At 43.0% G+C, this 14,336-nt stretch overlaps 1 protein-coding gene across 5 annotated transcripts in view; it reads right to left on the bottom strand.

The window, feature by feature from the left end:
• Window positions 1–14,336, bottom strand: part of PAM (peptidylglycine alpha-amidating monooxygenase) — a 187,768-nt gene that overhangs the window by 132,162 nt on the left and 41,270 nt on the right. Inside the window, exon 1 of one of the 5 annotated variants that reach the window (XM_064140671.1) lies at window positions 7,326–7,408. The exons of 3 other annotated variants lie outside the window; for them this stretch is intronic. The gene's annotated coding sequence lies outside the window, so the exon portion shown is untranslated. Of the gene's footprint in view, window positions 1–3,477; window positions 3,493–7,325; window positions 7,409–14,336 lie in introns of those variants that run through there. One more of the 5 variants, XM_064140672.1, reaches the window with a different exon arrangement.

The following is a 14,336-nucleotide window of genomic DNA, read 5'->3' as shown; positions in this document are numbered from 1 at the left end:
GTCCTATCATTGGACATGTTGGTTCTGCCCTCCCAACACTTGCCCTTCACATATTCATAAAACATTAACGAGGTCACCCCTCAGACTCCTCCAAGCTAAAGAGCACCAGCTCACTCAGTCTCTCCTCATAAGGAAGATGTTGAACTGACTTTATCATTTTTGTAGCTCTGCATTGGACTCTTTCAAGCAATTCTATGTCCTTGAACTGAAGGGCCCAGAACTGGACACAGTATTCCAGATGTGGCTGCATCAGGGCAGACTACAGTGGGAGGAGACCCTCTCCCAACCTACTAGCCACACTCCTTTGAACACATCCTAGGATGTCATCAGCCTTCTTAGTCACATGAGCACATTGCCTGCTCATGGTCACCTTCCATCCACTAGGACCCCCAAATCCTTTTCCCCTATGCTGCTGTTCAGCACATCAGTCCCTAACCTACACTGATAGCTGGGGTTGATTTTTCCCAGGTGCAAGACTTTACACTTGCTCTTGTTGAATTTCATTCAATGTCTCCCTGCCCAACCCTCCAGCCTGTCCAAGTCTTGCTGAATGACAGCACAGCCTTCTAGTGTGGCAGCCACTCCACCCAGCTTTTTTGCCATCAGCAAACTTGCTGCCAGTGCTCTCTGTGCCCTCATCCAGGCCACTGATGAATACATTGAACAGAACTGGTCCCAGTACTGACCCCTATAGGACTCCACTAGTTACAGGCCTCCAACTAGACTCCATCCCACTGACCCCACTTTTTCCTTTCAACCAGTTCCCAATCCACCTCACTACCTGATCACCCAGACCACGCTGTCTCAGTTTAGCTGCAAGGATGCTGTAGGAGACAGTGTCAAATGCTTTACTGAGATCAAGATAAATCACATCCACTGCTCTACCAGCATCTGTCCACCTGGTTATGTCCTCATAAAATGCTGTCAGGTTGGTCAAACAGGACTTAAACACAATAGACAAAAAACAGTCAGGTCAGGCAAAAACAACCTGTTCATGATCACACAAGCTTTACAGAGCTTTAAAATGCTTTTCACAGTCATAGTACACTATTGTTTTTTTGTTGTGTATTTGCCTTTACAGGGGTTTTGCCTCCTAAAGAACAACTACTTGAGCTACCCACCATTGCAAAATAACCATATTTACAGGATATCACAATATTCCCCAAACTGAAAAGCAGTAATTTTGAAGTAGGAGAATGTAATTTCAGAAATCAATGCAGTAGTGGAATGAAAACAGGTTGCCAGTCGATATGGACTGGAAGTATTTCTAAAACTCGTAACTTTATGAATCCACTCCAGAGAGTATCAGTTCTAACTGCCAGTGTCGCCTGGTTTGATACTGCTTTGTTGTACATGTTTAGGTAAGTGCATACACATGGTTCCAGACAAAAGAAAGACAGAATAATGTAGTTAAAATCATCCTATGCAGATTTACCTTGATTTTCATAAAGAGGGAGGTGTTCAAGAAAAGCCTGGATGAGGCACTTAGTGCCATGGTCTGGTTGACTGGACAGGGCTGGGTGCTAGGTTGGACTGGATGATCTTGGAGGTCTCTTCCAACCTGGTTGATTCCATGATTCCAGATCTCAGGGGCCCAGAGGAGGGGAGATTTTTAGAATCAAGTGAAAAAAGAGATACGCAACTGTTCCATATGATTTTTTTCCCCTACATTTGCAGCCTTCCTGATTAAATGATCTAATCTTACAGAACTACATGAGTGCTAATCTCTTAAGTAATTCCATTTACTCTGTCAGGACTAAAAATATTACATACATTCTGTCATCAAATCTTAGCAAGATTAGGGAATAATTTTTCTCCCTCTGACTCAAAAGTAAGCCACATGGCCTTCACATCCCTGCTGCAAATAATTCTTTAATAGGGAGGCAGCAATTGAGCAAGCATCACTTAGTAGTTGTGAAAGACTACACATTTTCTCCGTTATAATTAACATACATGGTGGGAAAAAAGGCAGAAGCTCCATGCTTTGAAGACATAAATATGAAAATGGATTTAGACTTTGTGTTGGAGCAAAATCTGGCCAGATTGAGCAGGCTGAGAAAAGCAAGGCAGTCACAGCTCCATATTGCCACATCCAATCACAGAATCACAGCATTGACCAGGTTGGGAAAGACCTTCAAGTTCAGCCAGTCCAACCTATCACCTAACACCTTCTCATTAACTAAACCACGGCACTCAGTGCCTTATCCAGTCTCCTTTTAAACATCTCCAGGGATGGGGACTCCACCACCTCCCCAGGCAGCCCATTCCAATGCCAATCACTCTTGCTGTGAAGAACTTCTTCCTAACATCCAGCCTAAACCTGCCCTTGTGCAGCTTGAGTCTGTGCCCTCTTGTTCTGTCCCTGGTTGCCTGGGAGAAGAGACAGACCCCCACCTGGGTACAACCTCCCTTCAGGTAGTTGCAGAGAGCTCCCCTGAGCCTCCTCATCACAGTGAGGTTAAGCATGAATTCCCACTAAGCATAAGCACACAAAGCACAGGTATATGCCACACACATGGCCAGACACAAAGAGCATAAACAGCCTCATCCCTCTCTTGTTTGGCAGAGCAGGATGGAGGTCTCATGATGAGAAGATTCACTGCATGCAATGTTTCTCTAGCAGGGCTCTGACAGTCAGTCTGACCACTTGTTAGTTTCTGGATCTCAGCTTCCTCAGGTGCTCTCCAGGCTGCAGACACGCTCCTATTGCTGTCAGTCTCACTCAAGCACACAGAGACGCACATCGCTGGCTGAGATTCCTCCGGCCCCTCAGCAGCCAACCTCCTGTGGCCTCACCTCTACAGATTCTCAGACCTATGGTCTGTCTAGTAGCTGGCTGACACCCTTCCGGGGCTCTCATCAGCTAGCTCTCTCACAGTCTTGACCTGGGAGAGTGGCAGAGAAACTGACCCTTTAAAGCTATTAAATCGATTAACTAAGACCTCCTATGCCAGCTGGCTCCTCTATTTCACATTTTCTTTTGAGCAGAGAGATTGTCAAAAATCATTTCACTCCAACACACTTTTAGGGTATGGTTCCACTTCATGGCTAAGCTAATGAAGTGGGATGTGCTCACGGCCTATGCTCCACGGGGCAGCTGATTCAATCTTCTCTACTGTGACAGGCTTTGAGAGTCCACAGCTTCAAGTGGAGTAAATTCATCTCAGCAATTTGGAGGAAATGCTGCTTGTTTTGTTACGGATTAATTTCTGTTCCACCAGTCAGCTCAATGAACTCACTCTATGACTGCTGCAGAATGAAAAGAGCACCAGGTGAAGCAAACAAGAAAAGCAAGAGCAAGGCTATTCTTTTCAGCAGTAGCCAGACGCTGAATTGACATAACATCATCAAAATTTATTAACATTAGCTTACATAATCTTGTTCTCGTTGTATAATACAAAAGAGTTCCAAATTTACTCTTCCTGCCTTCTCTTTTTTCCCTTAATGACATTTTCAGTCCATTTTTTAAGTAATTACCTCTATGTCTTCATTCTCAACATTCTTCTGAAACTCCCTCTTAACTCTCATGTCCTTCTGCATAGCCAGCATTACAGACTTGGGGAAAAAAAGAAGTTTATTTAAAGTAGTCTTCATCCTTCCTCTAGCCCACCTTAAACCTGCCTATTTTCTGCTCAGGATGGAGAAAACATGCCAGTGATTACTTACACCACTGTAACAGAAGATCTCAAAAGTACCTCTACACGTTACATTATAAATAGAGTACACCTGGACATGCATCCCTATAAACGACCCAGCTGGATTACAGTGGAAGGACAAACAGGATTCTTGCTGATTTAATGAATTGTCTGAATGTGAACTACGAACACAGAGCCAAAAACTGATGTGGCGGGTGATGGTCCCCTTGTACTCAGCTCTGGAGAAGCCACACATTGAGTATTGTGTTCATTTTGGGGCACTGGAATACAAGAGAGATGTGGAGGTGCTGGAGCAGGTCCAGAGGAAGGCAATGAAGCTGGGGAAGGGCCTGGAGAATAAATCTTATGAGGAGTGACTGAGGGAGCTGGAGATGGTTAGTTTGAGGAAGAGGAGGCTGAGGTGAGACCTCATTGCTTCCTACAACTACCTGAAGGGATATTGTGGAAAGCCTGTTGCTGGGCTCTTGTCACAGGCAATTTGAGACAGAACAAGGGAGAATGGCCTCAGGCTGAGACTGGGGAGGTTTAGATTGGACATTAGGAGAAAGTTTTTCACAGAGAGAGTGGTCAGGCACTGGAATGAGCTGCCCAGGGAGGTTTCCTGGATGCTCCTTCCTTCCTTTCTTGTAGATAGGTGTCACATTGGCTACCCTCCAGTCCTTTGGCACCTTTCCAGTTACCAGGACTTCAGGTAAATAATGGAAAGCAGCTTGGCAAGCACATCTGCCAGCTCCTACAGCATCCTTGAGCGCAGCCCATCTGGCCCAATAGATTTGTAAGGGTCTAAGTGTATATGTAACTTGAAATATATTTCACTATCCACATAATATGAAACTGCTCAAAGGAAAATCAATATTAAAATGGCAAAGTCCACAGAATCAGCTCTTTTTACAGAGCTTTAAAGGGGGAAATTTTGAGTGGAACATGAGTCCTTATTTCTTCTGCATAATTACATAAAACTTCTGATATTTAGCCAAAGCAGTTTCAAAGCTCTGACTACAGAGCTCTCAGGGTGGGTGGATTTTCTTTTTCCCCCAAAACCTTGGAAAGTAGTTTCAAAATAGTGCCAATTCTAGTAGTTAGACACAGTTAATGTAGTTGAATATTCTATTTATGCACCCTGTTGGCCTTACTTGCTATACAACTGAAATAAAAGCTGAGAAGATGCACAACACTGAAATCATAAAACGAAGGAGTACACTGCAACCGACAGGAGACTGCATTTACTACTGTGCTAGGTTGAGCCTAGCTGGGATATTTTAGTGAGAGGAATTAAATTATAGGCTGTGAAAAGGAAACAATGGTGATGGCTACTGTACTCATAGGCTTGCTGAGAAGTATAAGAACAAGAACACAAACTTAGATAATACAGTTGTTCTCTGGCTTTGTCTGCCTCCTTTCTCCCTCTAACCTGCTGTCTGTGTGACTAATCCTTCTGCTTTCTAACACCCTTGGCCAATTCTCCAAACTCCAACTTGAACGTAAGGCAAAGTCTGGGGTAAGGTAGAGGGGTGAGAAGGAGATGGAAGGGTGGTTGGGAGCCCCTCCTGGGGACTCTGGTTTCTGGGAGGGCTGTTGTGTTTCTGTACTATTTTTTAACTTGTATATTTCTGTATGTCGCTGTATAGATTGTAAGCATCTGCTTGTATACTGTGCCAAGCTGTAAATATAATGCTTCGTTCTAACTTCCAGCTGGGGTGAGACAGCACTGTCACTAGACTGTCTTCTTCACTCTTCTAATGCAGCACATCTCTTTGGATTAGTAGTAGTTCCACGTCATTTTCTGTGCAGCATTAGAATGTCTACGTGTCTTATTAGTGCATGTTATGCACTTCGATGAAGAAATGTCAATACAGGATGCCATGCCCCCAAAAGATGGTGTCTAAATAAACCAACAGATGTTGTGTTTTCAAAATGAAAACAAAGCAATTAGAATGAAAGAAAAATTCTTTGCATTCTGTACAGAGGGCGGGGAGAGGAGTGGGGAAAGAAGGGTAAACTAGTGGGACTAGTTCAAAATATGCTGTCATTGTGGATAGTAGCTGAAGATGAGGCAGCAGTGTACCCAAGTGGCCACGAGAGCCAATGGCATCCTGGCCGGGACAAGGAACAGTGTGGCCAGTAAGATGAGGGAGGCTATTCTGCCCCTGTAACTCAGCACTGGGCAGGCCACACCTTGAGTGCTGTGTCCAGTTCTGGGCTCCTCAATTCAAGAGAGATGTTGAGATACTGAAACATGTTCAGAGAAGGGCAACAAAGCTGCTGAGGTGCCTGGAACACAAACCCTATGAGGAGAGGCTGAAGGAGCTGGGAATGTTTAGCCCAGAGAAGAGGAGGCTCAGGGGGGACCTCATTGCTGTCTACAATTACCTGAAGGGACATTGTAGCCAGGTGGGGTTGGTCTCTTCTGCCAGGCAACCAGCAATAGAACAAGGGGACACAGTCTCAAGTTGTGCTGGGGGAGGTCTAGGATGGATGTTATGAGGAAGTTCTTCAGAGAGAGTGATTGGCATTGGAATGGGCTGCCCAGAAAGGTGGTGGAGTCACCATCCCTGGAGGTGTTGAAGCAAAGCCTGGATGAGGCACTCGGTGCCATGGTCTAGTTGACTGGCTAGGGCTGGGTGCTAGGTTGGACTGGATGATCTTGGAGGTCTCTTCCAACCTGGTTGATTCTGATAATGTAGACTTTGCTGCAACTCCAAACTCCCTTTTCACAAATTTGTTTCAACCTACACTAACAGTTCTTCCCCTATTTTCCTCCTCCATTCCAAAATTCTTATGCTTAATTATCAGATATAGAGATTGCTTTATAAGTAAAGCCCCACAGAGTTTTCAGGATGGAGAAATCGAAATATGACAAACCCAAAATGAAGTTACAAGGCATCAAAAGGAGACTTCAGAAAGGAAAGTTATCATAGTTATGCAGGTTAGTTCCTTGGGTTTTTTTGATCCAGGGTGCATTTTTTGTTGGATTTTGGTAAAAGAGAGAAGCAGACACTTCAGGTACTGGCATGGGCATCTGCAATCACAGTAACCTAAGCAATTAATAAGGCAGACTGGGGGAAGAAAAAAAAAATCCCCACTGTGAAATGAAATGGTTAGCAGCTTAGCATCTCAAACTTACAAATAAACTTCCCTTGCAGGGCCAAAATGTGCAGGAGTCCTCTAAGTTTTTCATCAAATCATAACCTTCAGTGTTTATTATTATGCCTTTCCACTGCTCAAGATGAACAACCGCACCTCTGCTCTCCTAAAGTGTTAACAGCAAGTTTCAGTACAATTTCACTTATCCTTATACAACTAAAACTGCATGCAGGATACATGCATGAGAATGCATCTGTCCACTCTTCTACTATCCACACAAAAAGACCAGGAAAAAAACCCCCAAACCTCTATTAAGTTTAATTTTTTTTTAAAGCCATCTCCAATTACTTAGTAAACCAGTTTTTAACTTCAGGAATTTTTAGTTTTCCTTTTCTCCATACACTTGAAGATTAGCTAAGGCTTTGTCAAGTTTAAATTACACAAGGTATGCAATTGGTTCAGCTAAAACACACATTAGGCATTTAGTGAACAATGCGGTACAGGATAAAAAGAAGAAAGCAACCCTGACACTTCACAGTCTAAGGATACATAAAAATGATTAAACATGAAGCAAAATACACTTACCTTCCAGTCTCATAAATCCCTAAATGACACTACAGAACATATGGAGAAATGCCTATGATCTTTAGCAAGGACAAAATGATCCTCATGTAGATGCTGTGAATAGCCCCTGTATGCATACTGACATCATCAGTAAAGACTTGGAGGAAGAGGATACTATGGTAACCATGCAATGTGCTGAGAGAGAGAAGCCCTTAATTGCCTTAACAACTTCCTGAGGTTTGTGATACAGAGCTTCCATTTGCTCAGAAGGAAATGAAGGTTGTCACAGAGGCAACGAGTGTGACGCTGCAGGAAAACAAAACAAAACAAAACACCAACCCTGAATCCTGAATCTATTAATTGTGAAGTGACTTTTCTAAACAGCATTTATCATACTCTGAATCCATTACTGAAATTTTCTGATAGCTGCAAAATCTGCCAGCAGTCACAGGTCAAGAAGTAATACCAACAGATTGCAATTTTATAAGCATTTCTGTTTTGTCTTCGCTTTTTGCACACATTAATATCACCACACCGAGAAGTTCCCCTCTTCAAGTCACAGCATAATTTTATGTATAGGGTGTTCTTCTGTACTGTAATGTCAAAGACTGATCACAACACAGCCCAAAGTCCTAAAATACAGGTACAGAATCATGGAAACATTCTGGCTGGAAAAAAAAACTCAGGATCACCAAGTCCAACTGTCACCCCCACTTGGTACAAAGCTCACTCTTAAACCATATCCCCCAGCACCACATCCAAACAACCTTTAAACACATCCAGGGTTGGTCACTCCACTATCTCCCTGGGCAGCTCATTCCAGTGCCTGACCACTCTGGCTGGGAAAAAAAAAAGTTTCCTAATATCTAGTCTAAACCTATTCAGTTGCAACTTCAGGCCATTCCCTCTTGCTCTGTCACTAAGAAGAGACTAGAAGCAGCCTCTCCACAACATCCTTTCAGGTAGCTGTAGACAGCAATGAGGTCTCCCCTCAGTCTCCTCTTCCTCAAAGTACCCATCCCCAGCTCCCTCAGTCGCTCCTCATAAGATTTATTCTCCAGGCCCTTCCCCAGCTTCATTACCTTCCTCTGGACCTGCTCCAGCACCTCCACATCTCTCTTGTATTCCAGTGCCCCAAAAAACGAACACAATACTCAATGTGTGGCCTCACCAGAGCTGAGTCAAGGAGACAATCACCTCCCTATCCCTGCTGGACACAGCATTTCTAATCCCAGCCAGGATGCCAGTGGCTTTCTTTGCCACCTGGGCACACTGCTTGCTTACATTCATTGTTTATAGATTACAATCCCCAGGTCCCTTTCTGCCAGAATATAAAGTGGCACACCTTACAATGAAACATTTATCTCTCAACTTCAATAATTATCTGCCCATATACCATTCATGAAGGATACAGTTCAACTAAATACTACCAGTGGTGATATATATGGCACCAAGGGATAGTAAAAAAAAAGTTTTGGCTAAGCTTTCCAGAAAACTGCAATATTACCTTTTCATTTTCTGCAACAGAAATGGGGTTTATTTGGCTTTTCAAAACTGAAGAACCACCACAAGACTAATGACAGAATTACACAAATCAAACTGCACAAATCAATTACAAAATCCAAACAGAAGCATAGAGGATAAAGGGGGAAAAAATGACAAAAGAAATATTCAGATCACATTGGCTCCAGTTTTTAGTTACAAGTTTCAGTTCTTAAGGGCACATAGGAGAGGAAACTGCTGCTGTCTTAACCATGACAGGGCCGTTTAACACAAATACAATACAAATGACAATGATGCACACACTTCAGTTTTAATTCTCTATTCACTTATGCTCCCCATTTCATCTCCCCAGCTAATGCCCTGCCTGAGAAATATGATCAATTAACAGTTCTTTGGCATGTGAACTATTAGCCCAGAAAAGACAGCATCAATCATTTTTATACTGGGTTTGACTCTAAGCTTCAAGTTAGGATTCTGAAATCTGTTTCAGTTCAGATTCTTGAGCAGCTTACTGTGATTGGTCAGGCCACACCTTGAGTGCTGTGTCCAGTTCTGGGCCCCTCAATTCAAGAGAGATGGTGAGGTGCTGGAACATGTCCAGAGAAGGGCAACAAAGCTGATGAAGGGCCTGGAACACAAATCCTATGGGGAGAGGCTGAGGGAGCTGGGCCTGTTTAGCCTGGAGAAGACAAGGCTCAGGGCAGACCTCATTGCTGTCTACAACTACCTGAAAGGACACTGTAGCCAGGTGGGGAGTGGCCTCTTCTCCCAGGCAACCAGCAATAGAACAAGGGGACACAGTCTCAAGTTGTGCCAGGGTAGGTATAGGCTGGATGTTAGGAGGAAGTTGTTGGCAGAGAGAGTGATTGGCATTGGAATGGGCTGCCCAGGGAGGTGGTGGAGGCACCGTCCCTGGAGGTGTTCAAGAAAAGCCTGGATGAGGCACTTAGTGCCATGGTCTGGTTGATTGGATAGGGCTGGGCGCTGGGTTGGACTGGATGATCTTGGAGGTCTCTTCCAACCTGGTTGATTCTATGATTCTATGGTTTGGGTGTTACCTGCCCCCCCCCACTTAAGAAAATCACCCAGACTAAGATGCTCTGGAAAACTGAATAAAGCTTTATATTTACAGTTTAGCACAATACACAAGCAGATATTTGCAATCCATACAGCTATAGACAGAAATAGACAAGTCAAAAAGTAATAGAGTAACACAGCAGCCCTCTCAGAAACCAGAGTCCCCAAGAGAGGCTCCCAACCACCCTTCCACCTTCCTCCCACCCCTCTACCTTATCCCAGACTTTGCCTTACTTTCAAGGTAGTTTGGAGGGAGGTTAGGAAGCAGAAGGATTATTTAGCAGGTTAGGGAGAGAAGTGTCTGCAGCCAGAGCAACTTTGTTATCTATTTTTCTGTTCTTGTACATCTCAGCGAGCCTATGAGTGCAGCAGCCATCACCATTATTTCCTTTTCGCTGCCTATAATCTAATTATCCTTATCAAAATAATCCCAGCTAGGCTCAAACTAGCACACTTGCCCCTCCCCACAACTGTTAGATATTACAAAACAAAGGAAAAAAAAAAAAAACAAACCAAAGAAACCCAAACAAAACCCACCACCCTACAAAACCAAATATAAAGTATCCACTGTGTTCAGCGCCAAGCTGCAAGTCAGAATTGTGAAATCAGTTTCAGTTCAGATTCTTAAGTAGCTTACCCCTCCCCACAACTGTCAGACACTACAAAAACAAACCAAAACAACCCAAAACCCAAACAAACCCAAACAAAACCCGATCCCCTACAACACCAAATACAAAGTATTTACCATGTTCATCTCCAAGCTGCAAGTCAGAACTGTGAAATCAGCTTCAATTCCGATTCTTGAGTACCTTACTCCTCCCCAAAACTGTTAGATATTACAAAACAAACAAACAAAACTCAAAACCAAACAAACCCAGAGAAAACCCAGCACCCTACAAAACCAAATATAAAGCACAAATTAGCCACAAACCAATTATAAACCAAAGATGAATATCAATGTATCAATACAGAAAGCTTTGCAAAAATAATGGTACGTTGCTTTCATTAATTTCTATACTTAGAAGTCTAAAACTTCCACTGGAAAACCCATTCTGTATAATAAAATAGTCCACAAGATGATTCATTACACAATCTCTTCAATGCAATAGCTTAGACAGTCAGTTTATACACTCCATCTGTGGGAAAAGAACACAGTTTACCATGCTCAACTCTATAGCCAGCAACTTGACCTCTTCATGAACCACTATCACTCAGTATCAAGCACAATGGGTTGATTGAAATGTGCAGTTTTGTTTAGACTGCAGCCTGCCAAGGCAGAAATACCTATTTCTTTCTAAAGAAATCAACATTCCATCCTAGGCAGGAGCCTGATGTAAGCTTTTTCACATCACAGATTCTAGGCAGACAGTTCTATTTCCTCCAATATGGAATACCTAGAAGAGCCGCTGCAAACGGATTGCTTAATAAACGTCCTTGTTACAATTCTAACATCAATCAAATGCTTGCAAGGAAGCTGCACTTCCCATAGCTAGGATGAAACCTCTGATCACGAGATGGTAAATTAAGAGCAGTACTGGGACAACTGCTTCCACAGCTCTCATTCAACATGACAAACCTTGCAGGCTACATTTTGCACTTTTTGGGTTGCTTGGTTGTTTGGGTTTGTCGGTTTGGGGTTTTTTGTTTGTTTGTTTGTAGTTCTTGTTGTGATGGTTCTGTTATTGTGTGGTGACAAACCTTGCAGGCTACATTTTGCACTTTTTGGGTTGCTTGGTTGTTTGGGTTTGTTGGTTTGGGGTTTTTTGTTTGTTTGTTTGTAGTTCTTGTTGTGATGGTTCTGTTATTGTGTGGTGACAAACCTTGCAGGCTACATTTTGCACTTTTTGGGTTGCTTGGTTGTTTGGTTTTTTTGTTTTAGGGTTGTTTTTTTGTTTGTTTGTCTGGAGTTTTTGTTGTTGTGATAGTTCTGTTATTGTGTGGTCACAAACCTTGCAGGCTAAATTTTGCACTTTTTGGGTTGCTTGGTTTTTGTTTGGTTTTTTTTTTTTTTGTTTTAGGTTTTTTTGTTTGTTTGTTTGGAGTTTTTGTTGTTGTGATGGTTCTGTTATTGTGTGGTCACAAACCTTGAAAGCTAATTTTGCACTTTTTTGGGTCACTTGGTTGTTTGTTTGGTTTTTTTTTTTGTTTGTTTGGGTTGTTTGTTTGTTTGTAGTTTTTGTTGTTGTTGTTGTGATGGTTTTGTTATTGTGTGGTGGTTTCTTTTCTTTCAAACAAACCCCACTCTGTGACCCCTTTTCAAGTGCAAGTGCAAAATGCTTCAAATGCCTCACCTGCATAAACTGCTTTGAGCAGCCGACTTTCTGCATGCATACCTGGCTTCAAAACCATCAACCTAAAGCCGTACTGCTCTCAATAACAGTCTGTTGCGTTATGCACACAAGGTGAGGCACACAATAGCAAACAGAACAACTCTAGGCACACCAGGAAACAGAAGCATAAACCAGGGAGAATTGTCTATACCAAAAACCCAAACATACAGCTCAACTTCCCTTTAGCAATGGTAAGGCAGAAAGCTGTCACTACGTTTATTCTGTTGATTCGCTGTTAAGACAGGCAATAGGCTCCTAAAGGACACATAACTGCACTTAACTGTGTGTGTGTAGATACAGACACAAATATTCGCTCAACAAAAGCAGAAAACTCTACCAAATCAATTCCCTCCAATTCCACCTTTAGGGACTGACTAACAAGCTTGTTAATTCTTGCCAGAAAGCCTTCTAAAGCCAGGGTCTGAGAGATGAAAAGGTGTTTACCATCTCAAATGAATAATTAAAAAGAAAAAGAAAATAAACTTGAGCAGAATCAAAGCTAAACAGATCATTCTGAAGCCAAATGCAAAAAGCTCTTTCTAGAACTGATGCGCTAATCTCTCAATTACAGAGCTGAAAATGTAGTTACAAAGGATGAAAATAAAAGCACACATAACTGCTAGATGACACATAGAGCTTTTAAAGTAGCATTTAACCAAAACACCTCTTCCATGGAGAAGAGAAGGCTCAGGGGTGACCTCATTGCTGTCTATAACTACCTGAAGAGAGGCTGTAGCCAGGTGAGGTTCGACTCTTCTCCCAGACAACCAGCAACAGAACAAGGGGACACAGTCTCTAGTTATGCCGGAGGAAGTATAGGCTGGGAATTAGGAGGAAGTTCTTTACAGAGAGAGTGATTTGCCATTGGAATGGGCTGCCCAGGGAGGTGGTGGAATCACCATCCCTGGTGGTGTTCAAGAAAAGCCTGGATGAGGCATTTAGTGCCATGGTCTAGATGACTGGATAGGGCTGGGTGCTAGGTTGGACTGGGTGATCTTGGAGGTATCTTCCAATCTGATTCTATGATTCTTTCCACTTTGGGAAGAGGTATGTCTAGTAAATTGTATCCAACATCATAGGATGCACTAGTAACTAAATCAAATCTATCACCTTAGAGACCTTGAGTCAGTAGCTGAGTGACTGTCTCAGGTTTTTTTTCCAACTACTTGAAAGTATTTCTCTGGGCTAACTCTACAAATTCCTGTTCCTTCCCAAGCTACCTCACTTGACTGCTTTAAACAAAATAAAGCCTAAATTGTTTTCCTTGAACAGTAGCTTAACTTAGTATGGAAAACTGACATTGTCAGCCAAGAAGTTTTGTATAATTTAATCAAAAAGAAGTAAATAAATTTTTAAAAATTTCATACTATGTTTTTGCATGGAGTCTTCATTTCAGATGAAGTGTGGGCTCCAAAAGGAGTAAAACTCAATTAATAAGCAGTCACTTAATTTTTATACAGCTTAAGATTGGCACAATGTTAGGATACTGGCCTGCATCAGGAACAGCGTGGCCAGCAGGACAAGAGAGGTTATTCTGCCCCTGTACTCAGTACTGGGCAGGCCACACCTTGAGTGCTGTGTCCAGTTCTGGGCTCCTCAATTCAAGAGAGATGTTGAGGTGCTGGAACATAGAATCATAGAATCAACCAGGTTGGAAGAGACCTCCAAGATCATCCAGTCCAACCTAGCACCCAGCCCTAACCAATCAACTAGACCATGGCACTAAGTGCCTCATCCAGTCTTTTCTTGAAGACCCCCAGGCACGGTGCCTCCACCACCTCCCTGGGCAGCCCATTCCAATGGGAAATCACTCTCTCTGTGAAGAACTTCTTCCTAATATCCAGCCTATACCTACCCTGGCACAACTTGAGACTATATCCCCTTGTTCTATTGCTGGTTGCCTGGGAGAAGAGGCCAACCCCCACCTGGCTACAATGCCCCTTCAGGTAGTTGTAGACAGCAATGAGGTCACCCCTAAGCCTCCTCTTCTCCAGGCTAAACAGGCCCAGCTCCCTCAACCTCTCCTCATAGGATTTGTGCTCCAGGCCCCTCACCAGCTTTGTTGCCCTTCTCTGGACATGTTCCAGCACCTCAACATCCTTCTTGAATTGAGGGGCCCAGA

This window comes from Pogoniulus pusillus, chromosome Z, assembly GCF_015220805.1.
Source record: "Pogoniulus pusillus isolate bPogPus1 chromosome Z, bPogPus1.pri, whole genome shotgun sequence".
NCBI lineage: Eukaryota > Metazoa > Chordata > Aves > Piciformes > Lybiidae > Pogoniulus > Pogoniulus pusillus.
This window is presented reverse-complemented; position numbering and strand designations above follow the sequence as displayed.